At 37.7% G+C, this 22,830-nt stretch overlaps 1 long non-coding RNA gene across 1 annotated transcript; it reads left to right on the plus strand.

Moving 5' to 3' along the window:
• The first annotated feature begins 7,872 nt into the window (after positions 1-7,872).
• Positions 7,873-21,009, plus strand: Gm42269. Its single transcript, XR_881182.1, has 3 exons — positions 7,873-8,119; positions 17,521-17,648; positions 18,739-21,009. It is a non-coding gene; the product is annotated as a predicted gene, 42269 (long non-coding RNA).
• The last annotated feature ends 1,821 nt before the right edge of the window (positions 21,010-22,830 follow it).

A 22,830-nucleotide genomic window follows, 5' to 3' on the forward strand; every position in this document is an offset into this window, starting at 1 on the left:
CTGAGTAAGTTTTTCAACCTGATAACCTTATAGTATATTGGAAGTCTGCAAAGATTTTTGTGTATCAAATGGTCTCTTTGTCTTCTTTATCCCACACTTACAGATGTTTTTCTAAATATAATTGCACATCTTTCTAACAAATAACAGATTCTATTATACCAATTATAGGGATAAGACACAGTTTAGTGTTCTGTGGATCTATACCTTTAATTCTTTTGGAATCCGTTTTGGCTGAGTGAATTTACTGGTTGCTCATTTTGTTCACGATTCCTTCACTACTTTGAATGAATGGTATCTAGAGCTGAACCTTTTGCCTTTGCCTCCCAAGCCCTGTATTTACAATCTTCTATCTAGCTGGGAAAATATGGTCTCCTTTTTGGACCTACTTTGATGACAAATAGATTTACTTTCCATTCCTTGATTTTCTGGCCTGAGTGCATTCTCTTCCCCTTCTATTTTCTAGTTTCTGAGTTAAACTCTCTCATCAAATGTGATGAATGCATGCTTTTAAATTCCCCTTAAAATTACCTGCTCCTTCTCCACAGGTTAGTTATATCATCTTCTTTCTAAAATATAGCTATTAGTTGTAGCTAGCCATTTTCCTACTTAGTAGTATAGTTCACCATTTTAAAAAAGGCTTTGACTGATTTTCAGTGCCCAACTCCTAGTTCCAATTTTAACAATGAGCATTTTAAATTTAGATTATAGCAAGCTCATATTTTTAGGTACCAATTTCAGAATAAATAAAACCCCAATATTAACATTTAAGAAATAACTCTTACCACCTCAATGTGATCAGGCTACACCAAATTCAATGGTTAATGATTATTATTAGTTGCAGCCATATAATCCAATCTGTAGCCTCTGCCTTGGGAAACTGATACAGAAGGCAATTGTGGGCTACTCTTAAGTGAAAAATACCTAAACAAGCAAACGAATCATAGCCAAAACCAAAACAAACCAAGCCAAATCAAACCAATCAACCAACAAAAACTAAAGAGAGGGCGTTGGTGGCGCACGCCTTTAATCCCAGCACTGGGGAAACAGAGACAGGTGGATTTCTGAGTTCAAGGCCAGCCTGGTGTATAAAGTGAGTTCTAGGACAGCCAGGGCTATACAGAGAAACCCTGTCTCGAAAACAAACAAACAAACAAAAAAAAAACCACACAAAACAACAAAACCAATAAAAAACAATCAAAAAAAGATCAGCATCAACACATCTCTTTCAGAATTTGTGATACTTGTAGATGTAGAGATTTTTTAGAAGTTTGTTTTTCGAAATGGACAAGACTGGGCTCAGTCTCATGAGCTACTCATATTATTTGTATGGATGTTAGGAAGATATGTGTGTATTCCACACCAAAAATTTTAATGCATGGCTTCTGGGAAACATGTTTGAACCAATGGGTTCATTCAAAGTCAAAGGGCAGGGATATACACTCTATGTCTGCAATAGCAAAGTTGTGGGCAGTGAACATACAAACAAATGAAAACTGAGAAAAATAATGCACATTTTTCTTCAAGTAAATTGATACAGAATTTAAATAATGCAGATCTATCCTAGCATGTGAAAGTGGCCTTGGGTATTGAATCCAATCATTTGAAATTGAAGTCCCCATCAATGTCATAATTGAAGAAATCCCAGCATAATTGGTTAACTGAGGGGACACAATTGTACATTTTTGAATTGATAATCCATAATATAACTCAGTAGACATTTATTGTCAGTGAAAATATATACAACACAATATACTACACTAGAGAAAGACTAAAAATAGAAATAACCAAGATACAAGTAGAATTTAGACTTCCATAAGTTAGAAATAACAAATTACAAGTAGTGTCCTAGTTTTCTATCACTGTGATAAATCTCATGGCATGAAGCAATTGTAAGCAAAAGGGTTGGTTTCATCTTATGTTTCCAGGTAACAGTCTGTCACAGGGAAGCAACCAGAAACCTAGAGGCAGGAAGAGAAACAGAAACAATGGAAGGGTGCTGCTTATTGGCTTCCATTCCATAGCTTGCTTGGCCTGCTTTCTTTCTCACACAGTGAAAGAACACCTGCCCAGGGATGGCACTGCCTATAGCTGGCTGAGCCCTACTTCATTAATCGTTAACCAAGAATATGTCCCACTGACCTGTCAGCAGCAAATCTGATAGAGACCTTTTCTCAAATTGAAGGTTAATTTTCACAGATGACCTTACTGATATCAAGGTGAAAGAAAACAAAAACAAAAACAAAAACAAAAAAGAACAAAACAAGGAAAAAAAGGAACAAAGAAAACCAAATAAACCAAACAAAAACAAAACAATTAGTACAGATATGTCTTTGACTATTTTCCAAAAAAAAAAAAAGAAAAAAAATTACAACATTGCTGGAAAAAATAAACTAAGGAGTAGAAAAAGGAAACATGAATGTAAAAATTATATTTAAAAAAAGAGATGTAGGCATGATGTCTCATTTTCAATTCTGTTTGGTTTCTTGTATTTTGAGCTAGTGTTTTTCTATTTTATATTACAGAATGATCTAGAACACAGGATCTTCTTGCATCAGTCTCTTCAGTGCTGGGATTATACGTGCATGTAATAACACCATGCTTTAAACATTCCTCACTTATGAAAATATGGTCTGATTAACATATGCAATGATGTTAAAATAAGTTAGGTTTTAAAATAGTGCTTTATTAAACTAGCAAATTAATAATTATAAATAAAAACAATTCTTCCAAAATGAGGCATGAACATGAAATAACATAATTTTTGTTCTTTCAAATTTCATCTTTGGATTATAACCATAGGAAGGCTTCCCTCTTTCATGAAGGGTTGATTAGTTATATATGTTATGCTGTACATTTTATATTATTAAACTTTTATAATCGCAATTGTAGTAACATAAAAAAGACAAGTTAAAAGTGCTTATTGATTGATTGATTGATTTACTGTTTATGTCTGTTTACCATGTGCACTCAGTGCCCACAGAGACAGGAAAGGGAGTACCCTGAAACTGGCATTATAGTCAGTTATAAGCTACCCTATGTGGGTGATAGGAAACAAGCCAGGGTTCTGTGAAGGAATAGCAAGCAATCCTAACAACCTAGCCATCTCTCTGGTCCATAAAACACAATTTATACTATTGCTTAAATGTTCTATTATATTCATTGGGTTGGCTTCAATGAGAAATAATCTTCCTAGGATACTTGAACACTAGGTCCCCAAATGGTAGCTCTGTTTGGAAGGTTATATGAAGTGGATACTTGCTAGAGGAAGAGCATCACTGAAGTGAGCTTTATAGTGTCTTAGCTGGGCCTCAATTTCTCTTAATTTTCTCTGCTTTTTGATGGTTAATCCAGCTTCATACTCCTACTCTTCTGTCTTCTCTGTCCTGTTGCTGTGTCTATCTCTGGAACTGTGATTAAAATATACCTTATTCTCCTCTAGTTTGTTTTTTGCTCATGGCACTTCTTCTTCTTTTTTTTTTTCCAACAACAACAAAAAAATAACTTGTACACTTACTGAGTCTGGGACACTAATTTTCTAAAAACACACATTGTAATAGTGCCACAAGCGACATTGAATTGTCGCCTCTTTTGTTACCATTCTTGTTACCAGGATGATTTGCTGGTAACAAGAACACAGTAGTTTCACCCAGTGTGGGGAATTGCAGGCTGGTATCCAATCAAGCTGATGTCTGAACCCCTGATGGTCATAATTCACCTACATGACACGGTAGGCGTTCCCTCATGTTCCTGGAACTCTGGCCCCTGCCTAAGTTACCACCTCCCACAGCCCCCACAAGAGAAGCATGGTCAGTAGTCACTAAGACAGTAGACAATGGTCCAAGCTTCTGACCTTCGGGCTAAACTCCTCCCCAGTTACCTAGCAACAGTAAAGACCATAAAAAGGGGTGTTCAGCCCCACTTCTTGCTCTTATTCTCCTACTTCTAGCTCTCCTGTCTCCCTCTTACTCCTCTCTCTCACTCCTTTGTTCTCTTACCTCTCACTTCTCTCAATCCTCTTTCCTTTCTCTTTGTCTTCTCCTCTCCTCTCTCATCTCTCTCACTCCTTTTCTCTCTAGCCTTCTCTCTCTCTCTCTGTCTCTCTCTCTCTCCCTCTCCCTCTCCCTCTCGCTCTCTCGCTCTCTGGCTCTCTCTCTCTCTCTCTCTCTCTAGCCTTCTCTCTCTCTCTCTCCCTCTCCCTCTCCCTCTCGCTCTCTCACTCTCTGGTTCTCTCTCTCTCTCTCTCTCTCTCTCTCTCTCTCTCTCTCTCTCTCTCTCTCTCTCTCTCTCTCTCTCTTTCTGTCTCTCTACCTGCATTCATATAATAAAGCTCTTAAATCATAGAGAGTCTCTGCTCCATCAAGATCTGCTCTGCACTCTGGTCAGTGTTGGGAACTTCTTCCCTCATCCCTCTCTCCTATAACCCCAGGGCTACAGGGTGTGGCCCTGGGATCCCCAGGTCAGGACTGCCCATTCTCCACCCCTTGCAAGTGGGTCAGAGGTAATGCCCACCCGGGGCTGAGTAGAAAGTGTCCGGCAGCACCCCTAATGCCTGCGTCTGCTTGCCCAGAGCACAGGAACTCTGGCTGGATGTTGGGCCCCTTTTCCCTGCCCGCTCTTCCCCAGAGCCTTCCCCCTACCCTTTCTTTTGTTTCCAACAGCCCAGCATTAAGTAGCTAGGACTCCTTTACTGATTGTCTGTAGTGTGGGATTACTTACTCATCTTTCAATACTTCCCTGGTCACAGGATTTTCCAATGGGCTAGGGAGGCAGCGCAGGTGAAAGAGAGTTACTAAGTGCTAAGCAATTACAACTTGCCCTTCATGATTGGCTAGGAAGAAATTCACAGCAAGTCACATGGATAGGGCTGTGTGACTGCTGCTGTCCTACCTGGGTCGTCACTCATGCTGGAAACAGATTTGCTTACTTTTATTTCTGGCTCCCGAGAGAAAAATACATCTTATTTTTGCCTAATGATCTGCCATCCTTTAAATTTGAGTTTTCCTTTATTTCCGTGCATGCATATGGGGAAGACAGTTGGGGGTAGAGAAAGGCAGACAAATGTTCAATCTTCCTCTACAACCCAGATGCTGCCTGACTAGGAGTAAGAAATAGATAAATCGGTACACTCAGCCCTGCCGACTGCCTAATGTCCACTAGAGAATGGAAAAACTGGGAGCTGTTGCCTGTACCTTCTGCTTCTCACCTTATCAGGGATTTGCAAATTTTTCCAACAGGAAATTCACCCCAGGTAAACCTGAACAGTTTCACACTTGTTCAGTAAGGAGTGGATGCCAATTCACAGCCCACCAGGCTGTGTATCTGAGGTCTCGGCAATTGGTAGATGGCAAAGAATCTCAATTTTCTTTTCTTACCAGTTATCCATGTTAAACAGAAGCTATTCCCAATCCGTGAGGTTCTACTTGACCTTAATTAAATTATATTGAGTAAAGGAGAAGGGAGGAATGAATTAATAGCAGTTGAGCAAATGGCATATTTTTACCTGAAAAGAAGAGGGAGGAGAAGGAGATGGGGAGGCATGGAGAATTGGGAGAGGAGGGAGAGGGAGAGACTGAGGAGAGGGAGGGAGTGGGGAGGGAGAAAAAGAAACAGACAGACAGTGCTAGAGTAGCTGTCTCTTATGGTCTGGGGAATTAGAGTTGGAGGGTGGGAAGGAGAAAGAAAATCTCCCATCTAATTCCCTCATTAGCATGGTCAGTCAGTTTCCTGTTGGGTGAGACAAAGGGATGGAAGAAAGAAGGAAGGTTGCAGAGGAGTGTCTGCCAGAAGTGAAACTTTGAAAAATCCAGATGGAGTTTTAATTTATAATTTAGATATTTTCTTTTTTTTTACATTTTAAATGTTATCCCCTTCCCTGGTTCCCCCTCTGAAAGCCCCCTATCCATTCCCCACTACCCCTGCTCACCAACCCACCTACTCTTGTTTCCTGGCCCTGGCATTCCCCTACACTGGGGCTTAGAGCCTTCATAAGACCAAGGGCCTCTCCTCCCATTGATGACTGACTAGGCCATCCTCTGCTACATATGCAGCTGGAGCTATGAGCCCCATCATGTGTTTTCTTTGGTTGGTGGTTTAGTCCTTGGGAGATCTGAGGGTACTGACTAGTTCATATTGTTGTTCCTCCTATGGGACTGCAAACCCTTTCATCTCCTTGGGTACTTTCTCTAGCTCCTTCATTGAGGACTCTGTGCTCAGACCAATGGATAGCTGTGAGCATCCACTTCTGTATTTGTCAGGCACTGGTAGAGCCTCTCAGGAGACAGCTATATCAGGCTCCTGTCAACGAGCACTTGTTGGTATCAACAATAGTGTCTGAGCTTGGTGATTTCTTGGGAATAAAACTTAGCCTAAATAAAATTCATATTCCCAAGAAATGAATGTAATATTAATTTAGAGTACTAAATTACATTTTAATTATTTTATTTTTGAAATTATAATATAATCACAATATTTCTCCATTCCTCTTTCTCCCTCCAAACCTTTCTACACACCCTTTACACCCCCACTTCTTCTAATTCATGGCTTCTTCATTTCCTTACAAAATTTTTGTTATGTTTATATATGAATTGTCATATATTTTCCTAAATATCACCTGTCCAGTCCATATAATGTAACTTGAATGTAGGTTTTTATAACTGACTGTTTTATACTAGAAAACCTCTTGCCCGGGTAAGATCAACTCTCCTGCGCCCAGCTTTTCACTTGTCTTTCGTTCTCTGCGTATGGTTAAGGCCTCCTGGGATTTAGCTCGTCCACTTTGGCACCTCCACTGGTGCCACCCTTCTTTAGCTTATGTTTAGGCAGTTATGTGAGTTAGACTAGGACTTATGTTTTAGTATTACAAGAAGGTACAATGCAGCAGCATACCCTCACATCCCTTGTTTCTTACACTCTTTCAACTCTGTCTTCTGCAATGATCACTAAGAATTGTGGTATATTTTGTAGATATAGCCATTGGGACTGTGCTCCACAACTTGGCATTTTGATTAGCTGTGGTTTTCAGTATCTCTCTCAGTATACTCCAGAGAGAAATTTTTTAGATGAGGGATGAAAAACTAGCTCTAAATTTTAGTGCTTCTTATATGTTTCCATAATATGCAGGGGTCTTATTCAACCTCTCATGCACCTTCTTAACACAATACTTTTTGTATGATTTCTCTGAAATCTCTTATCTTACATATCAACTGAGGTATGCATTTTAGACTTTAAGAGAGATGTGGGCATCTGCTTTCAGGACATTAGAGTCCTTTCACTTGTTGTTTTCACAGAATGCTTGGCCTTTTAGATAAATACATTTTTATCATGTGTGAGGTTGCATTTCCCCATTGCTTCATATATTTTATGCTTTATGATTCTTTTGATGCATCTGACTATTTTTTTAAAAGAACCCCTTCATATACTTCATCGATTTCTGTATCAGTTTGATTTCTGCAATCTTGTTTGAGTTCTTTATATAGATTCCAAAGTAATTTATTAGCAGTTGTTTGGCTTTAAAATACTTGGTCCCGATCCCTTTTCTGTCTCATTAATCTGTTGTTTCCTTTGGTGTGCAGAAACATTTAATTTTTATTTAGATATTTCATAATTGTGCAAGTGGTTCTTAATTCCTTAAAGTATCTTAGGTTGATCTCTGCATATGATTTAACACTGGTGTTATTGTTTTAGAGCCAATAGATGATGTGGCCTAAAGTCTCATACAACAGCAAACTTTATTCAGAGCCTCATACAATTTAGGTTAGACAGATTAAAGAAGTTCTTATGAGGCAATGTCTCATGAGTTCACGCTGTATTCAATCACAAGGATAAGCTGTATGTGGCAAAAAAAAAAAAATATGAGTTTTCATAGATGCCTATAAAGGATAGTTTAAACATTTAATTGAATAAGCAATGAGTAATCTGATGTCACCACACTTCTACTTGCCACACTTAAGAGGAGTGTGAAACCATATTCCAAGAACAATTTTGTGTTTTTGAAGAAACTGAGTTCACAAGACTCTTGTCTTGTTTCCTCGTAGTGTTCTCATAGTACTCAGAACTCTCCTCATAAAATCCAGCACTGGACCAAGTGCTGACAGTCTGGCTCAATTTCATATCTTTCCATGTAAGTATTTATTGCTTACAGAAATACTGTTAAAGGGAATTTTATTTTCTCTCAAGTATTCTTGGAAATTAGGGCAAACTATACATATATATATAATTATTCCTGTCTATATTATTGGGTTCTTATCTTTAAAGCTCTCTCTCTCTCTCTCCCTCCCTCCCTCCCTTCCTTCCTCTCCCTCCCTTCCCCTTCTCTCTCTCTTTCTTTCTTTCTTCCTTTCTTTCTTTCTTTCTTTCTTTCTTTCTTCCTTTCTTCCTTTCTTCCTTTCTTCCTTTCTTCCTTTCCTCCTTTCCTCCTTTCCTCCTTTCTTCCTTTCTTCCTTTCCTCCTTTCCTCCTTTCTTCCTTTCTTCCTTTCTTCCTTTCTTCCTTCCTTCCTTTCTTTCTTTCTTTCTTTCTTTCTTTCTTTCTTTCTTTCTTTCTTTCTTTCTTTCTTTCATGCATCTGCATCTGCATCTGCATCTGCATCTGCATCTGCATCTGCATCTGCATCTGCATGTGTCGGTGCACTTATGTCCATCAGTTTTGTCATGCGTGGAGGTCAGAACACAACTTGTGAGCATCAGTGCTTTCCTCCTAACATGTGGGCATGGGAATTGAGCTTGAGCAACCAAGGAGAAATCTCATTTTCCCAGTTGTCAAAAGTTTTCCAGTATGTCTAATTTTCCTTAGTATCATGCTGTTATGCTATTGCTCTATAATGTAGTTTGTAATAAGGTTACACAATGTTTCCAGCATTTTGATCATGATTGCTTTGTCTATTTAAGTGTTTTCAGGAATTGGTTCATATATATTTAAAGCATATTGGGATTGAGTTAAATAAGCAAAATGCTTTGTATATTATGATGATTTAAATAATACTATTTCAATATCCATGAATATGGTATATTTTATGTTTATTTAACTCTTTCTCACTTTAATTCATTGATATTGCATGCTTTTCTTCACACTAGTGTTTTATTTTCTTTTTTATCTGTTTTTTGTTTTTTTTTTAATTTGATGTTTCCTTCATTTACATTTCCAATGCTATCCCCTTTTCTAGTTTCCTCTCTGAAAATCCCCTATACCCTCCCCCTCCCCCTTGCTCCCCAACCAACCCACTCCCACTTCCTGGCCCTGGAATTCCCCTATACTGTGTTTTATTTTCTTTGTTTAATTTATTACTAAGTATTTTTGTAGCAAATGTTTAAATGGGACTTTAAAAGGATCTTTTTCAGAAAAGTTCATTGATAATATAGTGACACATTATTGAATATTTTCGGTGTGATTCTGTGTGTTGATTTAACTAAGATGTAAAAGTTATTAAATTATTGAGAAAAAAACCTTGAACAGAAAATGTGTATCAATTAATGCTCAGCATATTAAGCCTGTATGAAGGAATCCCCTGAAACCAGCAGAACTGAATAGAGAACTAAAAATTTCTTTTAACTGAAAAACATAAAAGTATTTGAAGGGAGTTATCATAATGAAGTATACAGTGAAGAAAATTCTGCCCCATTTTTTTGACCATAAAAGACATGGTTAAAGAGAAATGATACTTTTGAAGGTAAGTCTTCTATTTCAATCCAAATAGGCCCTTAGAGAAAAAACTTGCTAACGTGTACATCACAAGAATGTCAATAAATCATCAAGGTAATAGAGAAAGAGATTAGCTTTCATACTATGGGACAATGTTGCAGATCACAAAAAGAAAAAAGAAAGTATAGCATAGTATAAAATCTTCTCAGAGATATCAAAGAAACTATAACCATGAACTCCTATAAATATGCCTAAACAATCTCTGAATAAAGAAAATATAAATAGATAGGATAAAATGGAAGGGAGAATCTCATGGGCTTACACAACAAACTACAGATGAGTAAGTAAGGCTGAAAGCAGAAGAAATAAACACCCTCTCTGAAGAGCACTAAATGGTCTGTTCTGTAAGCATACATACAAACAATATTATATAGACTGAGCAAGTTTTATTTATATATTTATGAATATATACATAAAAATGGACATGTATGTATAGCAATTAAAGACAAAGAGGCCATACATTTGAGAGAGTAAGCAACAGGGGCATATGGGAGGGGCTAGAGGAGAAAAGAAAAAGGATAAATGATATAATCATATTTTGATTTAAAATAAAAAGTAAAATAATATGAGTTACTCCTCTGTTCCTCTCTCATTGCTTTTAATTTTAAGTAAATAAGTATTGAATTGGTCCCATCTACATTTAAGTGCACCAGTTCTTCCTGTTTGTGTGTTGTTTTTTACTTTTAGTTTTATTCTGTCTGATTTAGTTCAGGATTCACAGCATGAGAGGTGAGCTGGATCTTTCTCCATCAGTTAAAAGCAAGACAGTTCTCTGATGACATACTAGCAGGCTAATCTCAACTAAGTAGCTCCTTATTAGACTCAGGTTATTGTCGGTTATAGAAAGTTGATATATAAAGGACAGAAGGAGCTGAAGGAAGAACAACTATATCAACTAACCAGAACTCCAGAGCTCCCAGGAAATAAACCACTAACCAAAGAGTACACATGGAGGTACACACAGCTTAAACAGCATATGTAGCTGGGATTGCCTTACCTGGAAACAATGGGAGAAGAGGTCCATGGTCCTGTGGAGGCTTGATGGCCCAGTGTAGGGGGATAGTAGAGCAGTGAGACAGGAGTGGGTGGGCAACAACCTCTTGGAGGCAAAGAGGACAGGGTTGGATTAGGGAGTTTTTGGCAGGGATAATGGAAAGGGGGGCAGCATTGGAAATGTTAATAAATAAAATGATCAATTTAAAGAAAAACAAAAAATAAAATACTAACCATCGCATTCATGCCTTGGAGTTTCCATTGCAACCTAGGTTTCATATTCACACAAAACTTTTAGGTATAACCTGAGGGCAGATCATCTGACACATAGTCTGAACTTAAACACATTTTCTTGCACTCTTTGTCCATACATCCTTTACCACACAGAGCTAGCCTTTTTGCATTGCTGGATAAGTACATCACATGGATGTATTCAAGGTCTTCTACAGACTTGAGTGTCTCATGGGTACACTAGACTTTTGCTAGTTATACGCTCTCTATGATTGTGAGGTTTATATATTGGTTTACAACCACCCCAAAAATAATGAACCAATAAACTCCATACTTCTCAGTAATCATCATCCCCGACTTCAAGCTGTACTTCGAAGCAATAGAGATAAAAACTGCATGGTATTGGTAAAGAAACATACAGGTTGATCAATGGAATAAAATAGAATATACAGAAATAAATCCACACACTTATGATCATTTGCTCTTTGGCAAAGAAGCCAAAAATATACAATAGAAAAAAGAAAGCATCTTCAATAAATGGTGCTGGTCTAATTGGCTCTCTGTAGGTAGAAAAATTAAAATAGACCCCTATTTGTCACCTTGTACAAAACTCAAATCCAAGTGGATCAAGGACCCAAGATACAGTACACAGAACTCAAAAAGGTCAACAAGCTGAAGGGCCCAAGTGAGGACACATCAGTCCCACTTTGGAGGGATATGAAAGCAATGACAAGTAGATAGGGAGGGAGGGACCTGGGAGGAAAAGAGGACAGAGTATGCAGAGGGAGAGGGGAACCTGATCTGGTGTTTGGTCAGGGAGGTAGACTGAAGCCCTGAGGGACAGCAGAGGATATTAAGGACAGCAGCCTGAGGAGGAAGGAGTTTGTGGAACCATCTAGAGTGCAATAGAAACCTGGAAGGTGAGAGATTCTCAGGACTCAAAGGAAGGGACCTTTGATGGAATGCCCTGCAGTTAGGAGAGGGAACTTACAGAGCCCATCTCCAACAGGAAAACAGGACATCAAAAGAGGGAGGGGTTTGCCATCCCACTGTCAAAACTGACCCATGATTGTTCCTGTCTGAAAGAATTACTTGGATAGAAATAGACAGGAGCCTGAAGAAAGGAAGGTCCAGAGACAGACCCAAAGTGGGAACCAGCTCAAGGGGAGGTCCCAAGGTTTGATACTATTAAAGAGGCTATGGAGCGCTCACAAAAATAGGTGTAGCAGGACCATACTCTGGAAGACCCAGGAAACAGCTGAAAGAGTCAGATGCAGATGTTTGCATTCAACCAATGGACTGAAGCTGCTGACCCCTGTGGTTGAATTAGGGGAAAGCTGGAAGAAGCTTAGGAGGTGGACAACCCTGTAGAAGGACCAACAGTCTCAATTAATCTGGATCCCCATGATCAATCAAACACTGGACCAGTAAACAGGCAGCATACACCAGCTGATATGAGGCCCCCAGCAGGTATCTGGCAGAGGACTGCTGGGTCTGTTTTAGGTCAGGAATGATGTCCCTAGCCCTCAGAAGAATGGAGGCCTCAGGGAGTTTGGAAGTCTGCTGAGGTGGGTGCTGGATGACATTCTTGTGGAGATAGGGGATGGGGAGGGGTATGGGATGTGGAGCTGTGGGGTGGTTAATGAGGGATGGGATAGAGTCGCAGTGTAAAATTAAAAAAAAAAAGAATTAAAAAATCAAAAGAGAAATTTCCAAAAAATATGAAAATAAAATATTGATTTGAAGTACCATGATTTTGCCTTTGAATATGGGGCAAGTGACAAATATAGAACTTACTGAGATTTCTAAAAGTCAGAAAGTACAAGATAATCCTCACAGTTGCCTGAAAAGGGCATGTGGGCATGTGCATGAGCTTGTGTGCACGTGTGCATGAGTACACTCACGCGTGCGCGCGCGTGCACGCACACACACACACACACACACACACACGAGTGCATTTCAAACTTCTGAGCTACAGAACTTTATGGAGGTAAATTTGCATTATTTTGAGAAATTAAGCCCCTCACAGCCATCAAGTTGTGATGATTAGTTATAGAAGCAAGAGATTAATTCAAATGATGTAGGTGAAATTTTTCATAGCCAATAAACACGTAGAGGATTAAACATAACTTTTAAAAATGCAGGAAAATAAATCATTTACTGAAACTGATTTAAAAAGAGCTGTAGATAATTCCAGTGTCTGCATGTGATAAAGTAGCAGAGGATTAAGGAAATAAAGAAAAAAATGCTATCACCTAGATATAGTTTACCTAAAGGAAACACTTAAAGATATATATAAATCTGAAAGTATAACAAAACTTTCAATTTAGGATTAAACAGTGTAGGAAAGTATCTGCAGAAATGGAAAAGAAGCTTTTTGGAAAAATATGAAAGTTAAAATGAAATTACAGCACTACTTCAAGGAAGCTAGATCATAAGTTCTTTGTACTATAGATAAAATTAACTGATAATAATTTTAATTATAGGAAGTTTTAAAGATGGAGAGAACATATTCTGGATGGATTGTAATAAAAAAGAAATGGAAACAGACTCTAACATGAAAATGACGCTAAAATAAAACAAGACAAAATCTAACATCCTTTTTAAAGAGCCAGAGTTGTAGGTTGCCTTGTAAGACAGGCAACTTTTGAAATATACCTGTTATGCCTCTCCAGTCAAACACCATAGGGAAATGAGGTGTCCAGACTTTACACTTTCCAACAGCAAAGATCCTTCAGCACTCAGCCTGTAATTAGTTACTCCAAAACCCTGACTTCAGCTGTGGATGACTTGGTGTCAGAGATTGCTAAGTAAGAGTGCAGGCTCTTATCAGGTGTTGGGGGTGAGGAGGGAGAGGAGAGAAGCCCTGAGAACCAGCAGCATGAATGGAAAAATATGCAACCCCTGGGGTGGGAGGTGGGGGAAGCCTCCAGAATGTACAAGAGACCTGGGAGGTGAGAGACTCTCTGGACTCAAAAGGACGGACTTTAGATGAAATGCTCTACAGTGGAGAGAGGGAACTTGTAGGGTCCACCTCCAGCAGAAAGACAGGGCATCAAGTGGAGGGAAAGGGTTGCCATTCCATAGTCAAAAACTCTGACCCCAAATTGTGCCTGTCTAAAACTTCAGGGACAAAATAGAAAAGAGATTGAAGGAAAGGAGGTCTAGAGAAAGGTCCAACTTGGGATCCATTTCAAGGGGAGACTCCAATGCCTAATAATATTAGCGATGCTATGGTGTGCTTACAGAAGGAACCCACCAGGCTTGTCCTCTGAGAGACCCAACAAGCTGACTGAGAAAGAAGCAGATACCTACACCCAACAAAAAGACTGCAGAGATCTCTGGTTGAATTAGGGAAAGGATGAAAGAAGCTGAAAAGGGCGAATCTATAGGAAGACCAGCAATCTCAACTAACCCTCTGAGATCTCTCAGACACCGAGCCATCAACATACACTAGCTGGTCTGAGGCCCCTACACATATGCAGTAGAGGATTGCCTGGTCTGACCTCAGTGTGAGATGTGCCTAATCCTTGAGAGACTTGAGATCCCAGGGAGTGGGGAGGCCTGGTGGGATGGGGTTGGGGTGTGGGGACATCCTCTTGAAGTCAGTGGAGAGGAGGAATGGGATGGGAAACTGTTGGAGGGCAGACACAGAGGAGGGTAATGACTGGACTGTAAAAAACATAAAAGTTATTAACATTATAATAAAAAATGAATGCAGGCTGTCATCCCCATCAGCAGGTATCAGGCAGCTAAATCCACAGCTGGAGCTCCAGGCCACAGGAGACTTCACCTAAGACTGGAGCAAAGGCAAAAGAAGCCTTGCTCTCCTGGATAAGAGAAGAAACTTCAACTGAAGAGTTTGAAATGAAGGGTCGGAGATAAATGATACTGATAGAGAATAAAATAATGAATTTTAAAATTCTATTTAATTTTAGATTAGCAAGTCTCCTGAGGGTAAGGATGACTCAAACTGACCAAATCGGTAGAGATGACCCAGAGTACCTACTTTCTCTATCTCCTAACTGTTGAGATTACCAGTGTGCACCAACATGACAGTCTAAAAATAATGAGAATCAATCATGGATGACGCGTGCCTTTACTCCTGCTCTGGGTTGGCAACATTTATGAGTTAGAGACCAGCCAGCTTATCTAGTGAGTTCTAGGCCTATGCTAGACCCTGTAAAAAATCAATAGACAAACAAAACAAAACAAAACAAATAAAAACCTGAATTTTGAGAAAATTTGATTTGGGTAAGTAAACCATTATCTTATGATTTTATCTCCAGAAAAAATATTTTGATCATGTGTGTGTGTGGGCAGTCTGTACCACATTAACATGACATCAGGAGGCTCCCTCTCTCCTTCCTGTCCTGATTCACTGTGTAATATCACCTATTCCCAGTACAAATAATCTGGGTAGACACCTTCCACTGGATATTCAGTTTCTCCCTTACCAGCCCCAGAATTCCAGGTGGCTACAATACCTAACAAGCATTTACCTGGGATCTGTAGATACACATTCCAGGCTTCCAGCATAAGCATGGGAGGTACCATTCAGCCATCTTCCAAGTTCCACTTGAAAATGGCCTTGTTAAAACTTAAAGACTGTAAAGTATTGTGAACAGGTAAGAATGTCCATTAACATTTTCTGATTATGTTTATATATATAATGCAGATCCAACCAACCAGACTGAAAAGAATCAAGAGAAGGTTTAGAAGTGGGTATTGACATGAATTTGTTCCCACAATTAAACTTGATAGAACATTGTATGTTATTCCAGAAATATGCTATTAGATGTCTAGTAACTGGTTGTCTAAAAAAAGAGAAAGCCTGTCCTAAACTTGGTGAATTCATTGGTGCAGTTTTCTTTAATAACTTAGAGGTGGTCCTTCTAGTTCAAGATCAGCAAATTTTAGTATCTCTAAAAAGAAAAACTGAGGCAAAACAAAGCTTATTAAAAATATTTAAATCTACTATTGTACAAACTAGAATGTAACTGACAATGGTTAATGTGCATAGCTTACTTAAAACTGTTAATAGTTCTGATATCGAATTGATGGACACATTTAGAAACTGTATTTTAATTAAAAAAAAAACCCACGCACTTATTCTGTATTTCCTATAGATAGTGTTAGTGAAGAGAATTGGATCTGAATAAATTATATTTAATTATACTTCAATTTTATTTCAATTTTCCTTTTATTTCAATTTTTCCTTTCTTTTCTCCCTACCTCCTTTCCTTGTGTTTTTTGTCTGTATCTTTGGGTCCTGGTGTGTAATTCTCCGTTTTGCTTGCTCATGTGGAAGAAAATGGAGATAAGAGATTAATGGCCAGTGTCTTCTTGTATTGATTTATACTTCATTCTTTAAAACAGGGTTTCTTTATGAACCTGGATCCTTGGGACTTAATGATCTCTAACCTTCAGCCTTGGAATTACAGACATACATTATAGACACATAAGGCCATGAGCAACTTTTAATGTGGGTTCTTGGTACCTGAATTCAGGTTCTTCTGCATAGAAAGCAAGAGCTTTACCTAAGACATCTCTCTGACCATTCCCTCCTTTTATATTCTGTTCTTTTATTCTTTCTTTTTTGAAGTTTCACAGTAAAGCCCTATTTGGTCTTAAACTGTGGTCTTTTCTCCTCATCTTCCTTAGTGCTAAGATTGTATGTGTGCCCCACCAAACTTGACTCTTTATGTGAGCAAATGAAACAATAGTTCTAATATAAACTCTTACATAACCCTGAATAAACATGTACTGAAATGAAGTTATCAAGAGTTTGATGAGGTCACAAAAGAAGACACCACAGTTTTAGAGAACTATCAATGATCTTCCAAGATGCCTCCACCATATGGACTTGTGTGGTAGTTGGAATAGGTTTGGTCCCATAGAGAATGTGTTTGAATGCTTGGCTCACAGGGAATGGCCCTATTAGGATATGTTGCCTTATTGGAGTAGGTGTGGCCTCTTGGGGGAATTGTGTCACTGTGGGTTGGCTTTAAGGTTTTTTATGCTCAGTGTGGAATGAAACTCTCCTAAAGGCAGAAAATAGTCCTTATTTGCTGCTTTCAGATCAAGATATAGAACTCCCTGTTATTCCAGCAACACCTCTGCCTGCATGCTGCCATGTTTCCTGCCACAATGATAATAAACTGAACCACTGAAAGTGTAAGCCAGGTCCAATTAAATATTTGCTTTTATTCAAGTAGCCTTGATCATGGTTTCTCTTCACAGCAATAAAACCCAAACTAAGTTAGCTTGCAAACACTACTTCTAATTAATATTTTGTAGAAAACAGAGGAGATGGCCATGTTAGATAATGTCACAGAACAAAATTCTTGTAGTCAAAATGAGAAACCTTTACAGTGGATAAAACTCTAATTATTCAAAATAGACTATAAAAAGCAACAGTAATAATTATAAATTAATAAAACAACTTAGTAGTGATATTATAGTGTGCTTGTTTGGACTTCAGTCTCTCCAGAACTTATTTTAAAAATAAAAAACATATTTTTACATAGTGCATGTATATTTGTGAAGTTAAAAATTGTTTTGTAGGATATGATCATTTTTTTCAAAAAATATTTTACAGTGTACCGGCATGTTATTGATTATTAATTGATGTGAAGGATCTATTCCATTATTTGTGGTACCACTTTTAAACAGATGATTCTGGACTATACAAACTTAGGAACTACTACCACCAGCAGAAACAAGCAAGTAAGTAGTTGTTCTCCTTGGTATCTGGGTCAATTCTCACCTCTAGGTTGTTGCTTTCAGTCCCTGCTCTGGGTCTCTTCATGATTGATGGGAAATGATTTTTAAGCCAAATAAACTCTTTACTCTCACTTTGGTTATAGTGAAGTGTTTTATAACAGTAAGAAAAGGAAATAGGGCAAGTAGATACTTTGTTCCAGTTGTGTAAGTTGAAAGTGATTGAAGATGAAATTATGATAGCTGGAATTTGTGTTAAAATCAGTAAAGAAGAAATACAGGGCTCCATGGAGAAGTGATAATTGCTTGTCTGTTTAAATACAAGTTGAAGGTAATTGTAAATTCTATTTTATAGAAACACAAAGATTTAAGACATTATTATAAAATTGTAAGTTTATCCTTTTCTCTGGTAAAAATGAATTTAAATACAATTTATATACAATATATAAAATCCAGGGTCACCAATGTAGATAAGGAATTACTCCTACCTAATGATCATTGAGAAAATTGAATCCACTGTATATGTGTCTGTGTGTGTGTGTGTGTGTACCCATATGCATTTTTGTGTGTCCTTGTGTGACCTATCAAGATTAAAGTCTTCTCTATTGTTGTCTTTATTCAGTTTCCTTTAAATCATGATTTTCAACAGTTCTAGAGTGGTTTTCAAAGCTTTGGTGACAAAGAGCTTTTTACTATGGCCACTACGTTTAAAGTGTGTCTTTTTTCTCCTATATATTACCACACTAGAAATCACCACACTTAATACTACCCACTTTAGGTCTCATGATACATTATTTTTGTCTCAGTTAATGGCTTAGAGATCAATACTGCTGCAGTAGACTGAAATGATGGACATTTTAAGCCTCCATATATTCACAGAAAGAGTTACAGAACTCATAATATTATTATTTGAAAATCTGTTCATGTTTTTGCTGTGGGAATGAAAATTAACAGTATGTCTTCAAGGGTGCTGTTATCTTATCATTTAATTGACCCATCAGTACCTAAAGTAAGTTTTAAGGTAAAGTAAATTATATTTTTAAAAGTTATTAGGAAATAAAAATTATTTCTATCTTCAAAATAATTTTGTCTCCAGAAGTGCCTACTGTGAAGGGTGACCCACTCAACTTGGCTGACATCAAGGCCCACATCCACTGCTTTAAGTTGTTCAATCCAAACATTTACTCCATTTATGAGCTGCTGGATCAAGAGGAGGAATCAGTGCGGCAGAACCAGATCCAGGAGCAAGTCATTGGCAAGGAAGATGAAAACCTGAAGGGTGGCTGAGATTGAAGAAGTCTTGGTTATGATCTGCTATTTACGGTGTTTCTGAGACCAAGAGGTCTTCTGCTAGAGTAATGACTCATGGCAATGGGTCATTTGCATTATGTATATGTATATGTGTACATGTATATACATATACACATTTACATAAGTGTGTGTGTGTGTGTGTGTGTAAATTTATTGCAGTTTCCTATGTCACTGTAACAAATTTTCGATAGAGGGCTGTGAAACATGGAGAATTGGAAGCAGTCTTTATGATATGGAGAGAGGCTAATCCCTGTGGCTATCTGTGGCCTGAGCTGTCACACTGAGGCCATCAACATGTGCTAGGCCTATACTGCTTCCTGAGGCCTTGTTGATGTCTGTGTGACATGCTACTGGTGAGGACCATGCCCAGGTTCATGGTACTGCTGCATTCAGGGGCCAAGTTGATGTCCATGGTCCTTGTTATCACTCAAAGCCATGCAGATGTCCACAATCCATGCTGCTGCCTGAAGTCTTGTGGATGGCTGTGGGCTAGTCTGCCACCCAGACAGTGTGGGTGTGCTTAATGGGTTTTTCCACTGGAGATCATAATGAGGTTTTATGGACATGGATGGTTGTGGCCTATGCTGTGGCCAGATACCATAGTGTTCCTTCTGACTATAAAACCCAAGAAAGCTTCTGCAGAGGTTCTGATGACTGAGACTCATGGATGAAAAAAGGGAGACAGAAGGATTCTGTGACAATCCCTACCCCTCTGTCCCCAGGGTGGGGGAAAGGTAACAATTTAGATAGGAAGCCATCAAAAAGAATGCTTAAATACTGTATAAGTATGAACAGTCACATTCTGCAATAGCTAACTACTGGCAGGGGTGAGGGTGGGGAAGCACTCACTGTTTTTACAAAGCAGGTCACTGGGAGTTTACCATGCTCCTGTGACTGTATGAACAACACAGAATGGACTTTGTCTTAGAAAATTCTTTTCTGGGTTAGAGGCCACACGAAGGAGGAGTGAAAAGTTAGGGGGATGGAGTATGTTATGTGAAATTTTCAAATAATCTATAACATCATTATCTTAAAAAGATAACTTTCTCTTTAAAGTAAATGTTTACCTCTATCTTTGTGTTATATGAATGGCTCATGAGTTCGGTGTTTCACTGGATGTTTTTCAGTGTCCACTGGGATAATTTTATGATTGACTGTTTCTATGTTGTTTAGGGTTTTTATTATTTATAATAAATGTATACTGAGCATCTACATTATAGCATTTGACTTACCTTTAATCATATTCTTCTGTTTTTAAGATATAGTAGAGTAACACCATTAAATATTTGTGTAGATTTTTATCTTGTTTTGAAAAATTCTGTAAACTGTTGTTTCATCTGCTATTTGCCACTGAGACTATATGTGAGATGATGATCTGACAATGGCATCTTGACTGTCACAGGACTTTACTTTGTTTTTTCAATTATTATAGTGCTCTAAAAATTTATCTGTCATTTCTCAGTCCACTGCATATCTGCCAAAATGTGAGCAGAGACAGAGATCTCAGTTCACTGGGACCCATTCTACTGCCTTCCACTGTCCCTACTCACTGACTCTGCTGGGACCAGGCCCCTGCCCTCAGTTCTGGTGGACTCATGGATCTCAGATACAAGCCACAGCAGTCAGAAGAACAGACTCCAGCTGCTCAGGTGCAGGCCACAGCAGTCAGAAGAAAGGAGACCTCCTCTGTTGCACAAAAGGCCAAGAAAACTGCCAGAATGCAGTTTTCAACCTAGTCAGAGACTCCATAGTGGTTCAGAAGTAAAGCAGGCTACAACAAATCTAGGCCACAAAGCCCGGAAGACCAAAACAGAAAGAAAGTGAAACCAAAGCACAAAACACCCATCCAACAAAGATAAACTCAGAAATCAGTGCCTAGACCTATCTAAACTCATCCCAAGCATGCATGACTAAATGCCAGTGCAAAAAGACCACAGCCAGGGCCACATGGCACCACCGGAGTCCAGCTATCCTATAGCAGCAAGACCTGAATATCCCAGTGAAGCTGAAGCACAGGTACATAACCTTAACACCTACTTTATGAAGATGATAGAAATCCTTAAAAAAGAAATAAAAAAAATACCTTAAAGAAATCAAAGAAAACACAAACAAACAAAGAATATTGGAGGAAATCAATATAGTTTAATTAAAATGTCATTAAGGCTTATGATATAAAACCATAAATTAACTCTAAATGCTGGTGTGAAGAAAAGGATTGTCTTGATGTATACACTCCTAGTATTGTGTGTTTTCTACAGCTATATCTTGATTATTTTAACTTTTTCATTTTTATTTACTACATTTAGGCTATATTAAGACAAACAAATTTTAGAAGATATAAAATAATTGTACTCCTTAATTTATGTATGGTTAAAATATTCAATGAAAATTATAAAACATTTATTAATATTTGTATTTTAGAAAAGTTTGTCTTTAACTCAGTTAACATATTTATTAGGCGTGCCTTCATGCATGTCTATATTTTGTATTTATATTTTGGTGTGTGTGATATTATCTCATTTGTTTGAAAGAACTAGACGTGTCATTGTGTTAAGTATTATGTTTTCCATGTAAATCTGTGCACAAGGGGTACTGTACAAGGCAATGGAGAGTTAACTTAGTAGTGTAATGATTGTCTAAAATATGGATAGCCCTCCTTTCAATTCCCAGCAATTAAAATAAAAGCTTCAAAATAGCCTGTGAACTAATCCCCAGAGCAAGGTAGAAGCAATCTATTTAACTATTATACTATAACCTTAGGATAAGACTCAAGACCTTTTACAAAATTAAAGTCCCTAATAAATTTAGCAAAGTAATTGATGCTTAATATTCATTTACTATAATAAAATCATTACCACTTCTTTTTAAAAGTAAAAATAAAAAGAATGCCAAGAAGTCCAAGAAAAACAATTGGTGAAGGAAAGTGTTTAAGAGCTGAACATTGAGAGAGAAGAAAAAAAAAAATCAAAACCAAAAACAAACCAAAGAACCAGAAAAACAAAACAAACAAATAAAAAACCCAAAACCCAAAAACCAAAAACCAAACCAAAACAACAACAAAAAACATGAACCGACCATAAACTGAGGGATTTATACAACTGGAAAAATCTAGGCAAGCAAATGGGATCTATAGATGCAAGCAATAGCAAAAGAAAATAAGAGATGGAAAACAAATCTAAAGGATTGAAAATACAGTAGAAGAAAAAGAGTTATCAGTAAAAGAAAATGTTAAATGTAAAGAGGTCCTAACATAATACATCTCAGAAATCAGAGCCACTATGAAAAGAACAAACCTAAGAATAATAGGAATAGAAGAATATTTCCAGCTCAAGGACCCAGAAAATATTTTCAGTACATAGAAGAAAATCTCTCTAACTTAATGAAATACTTATAAATGTGTAAGACACTTACAGAACATCAAATAGATTTTACCATAAAAGAACATCCACAACATAACAATCAAAACACTAAATGTACAGAACAAACAAACAAAAGAAGATTAGAGGTTGCAAAGGAAAAACATTCTAAGTAACATATAAATTCTAATATTAACATTTTTTAATTACAGCTGAAATCAAAGGAGATTCTAAAACCCAGAAGGGCCTAGAAACATATCTTGTAGACTCTAAAAGACCACAGATGCCAGCCTACTCTACTATACCAATACTTTCAATTACTATAAATAGAGAAAACAAAATATTCCATGGAGAAAAAAACATTAAACATTACCTATATACACATCTAGTCTAACAAAAAATACTAAAAGGAAAACTGCAACAGGAAGAGGTTCACAGCTCCCTAGAAAATACAGGAAATAAATAATTCCACACCCTGGAAAACTAAACAAGTGAAACACATATGCACACACACACACACA

Source organism: Mus musculus, chromosome 4 (genome assembly GCF_000001635.26).
Source record: "Mus musculus strain C57BL/6J chromosome 4, GRCm38.p6 C57BL/6J".
NCBI classification, from domain to species: domain Eukaryota; kingdom Metazoa; phylum Chordata; class Mammalia; order Rodentia; family Muridae; genus Mus; species Mus musculus.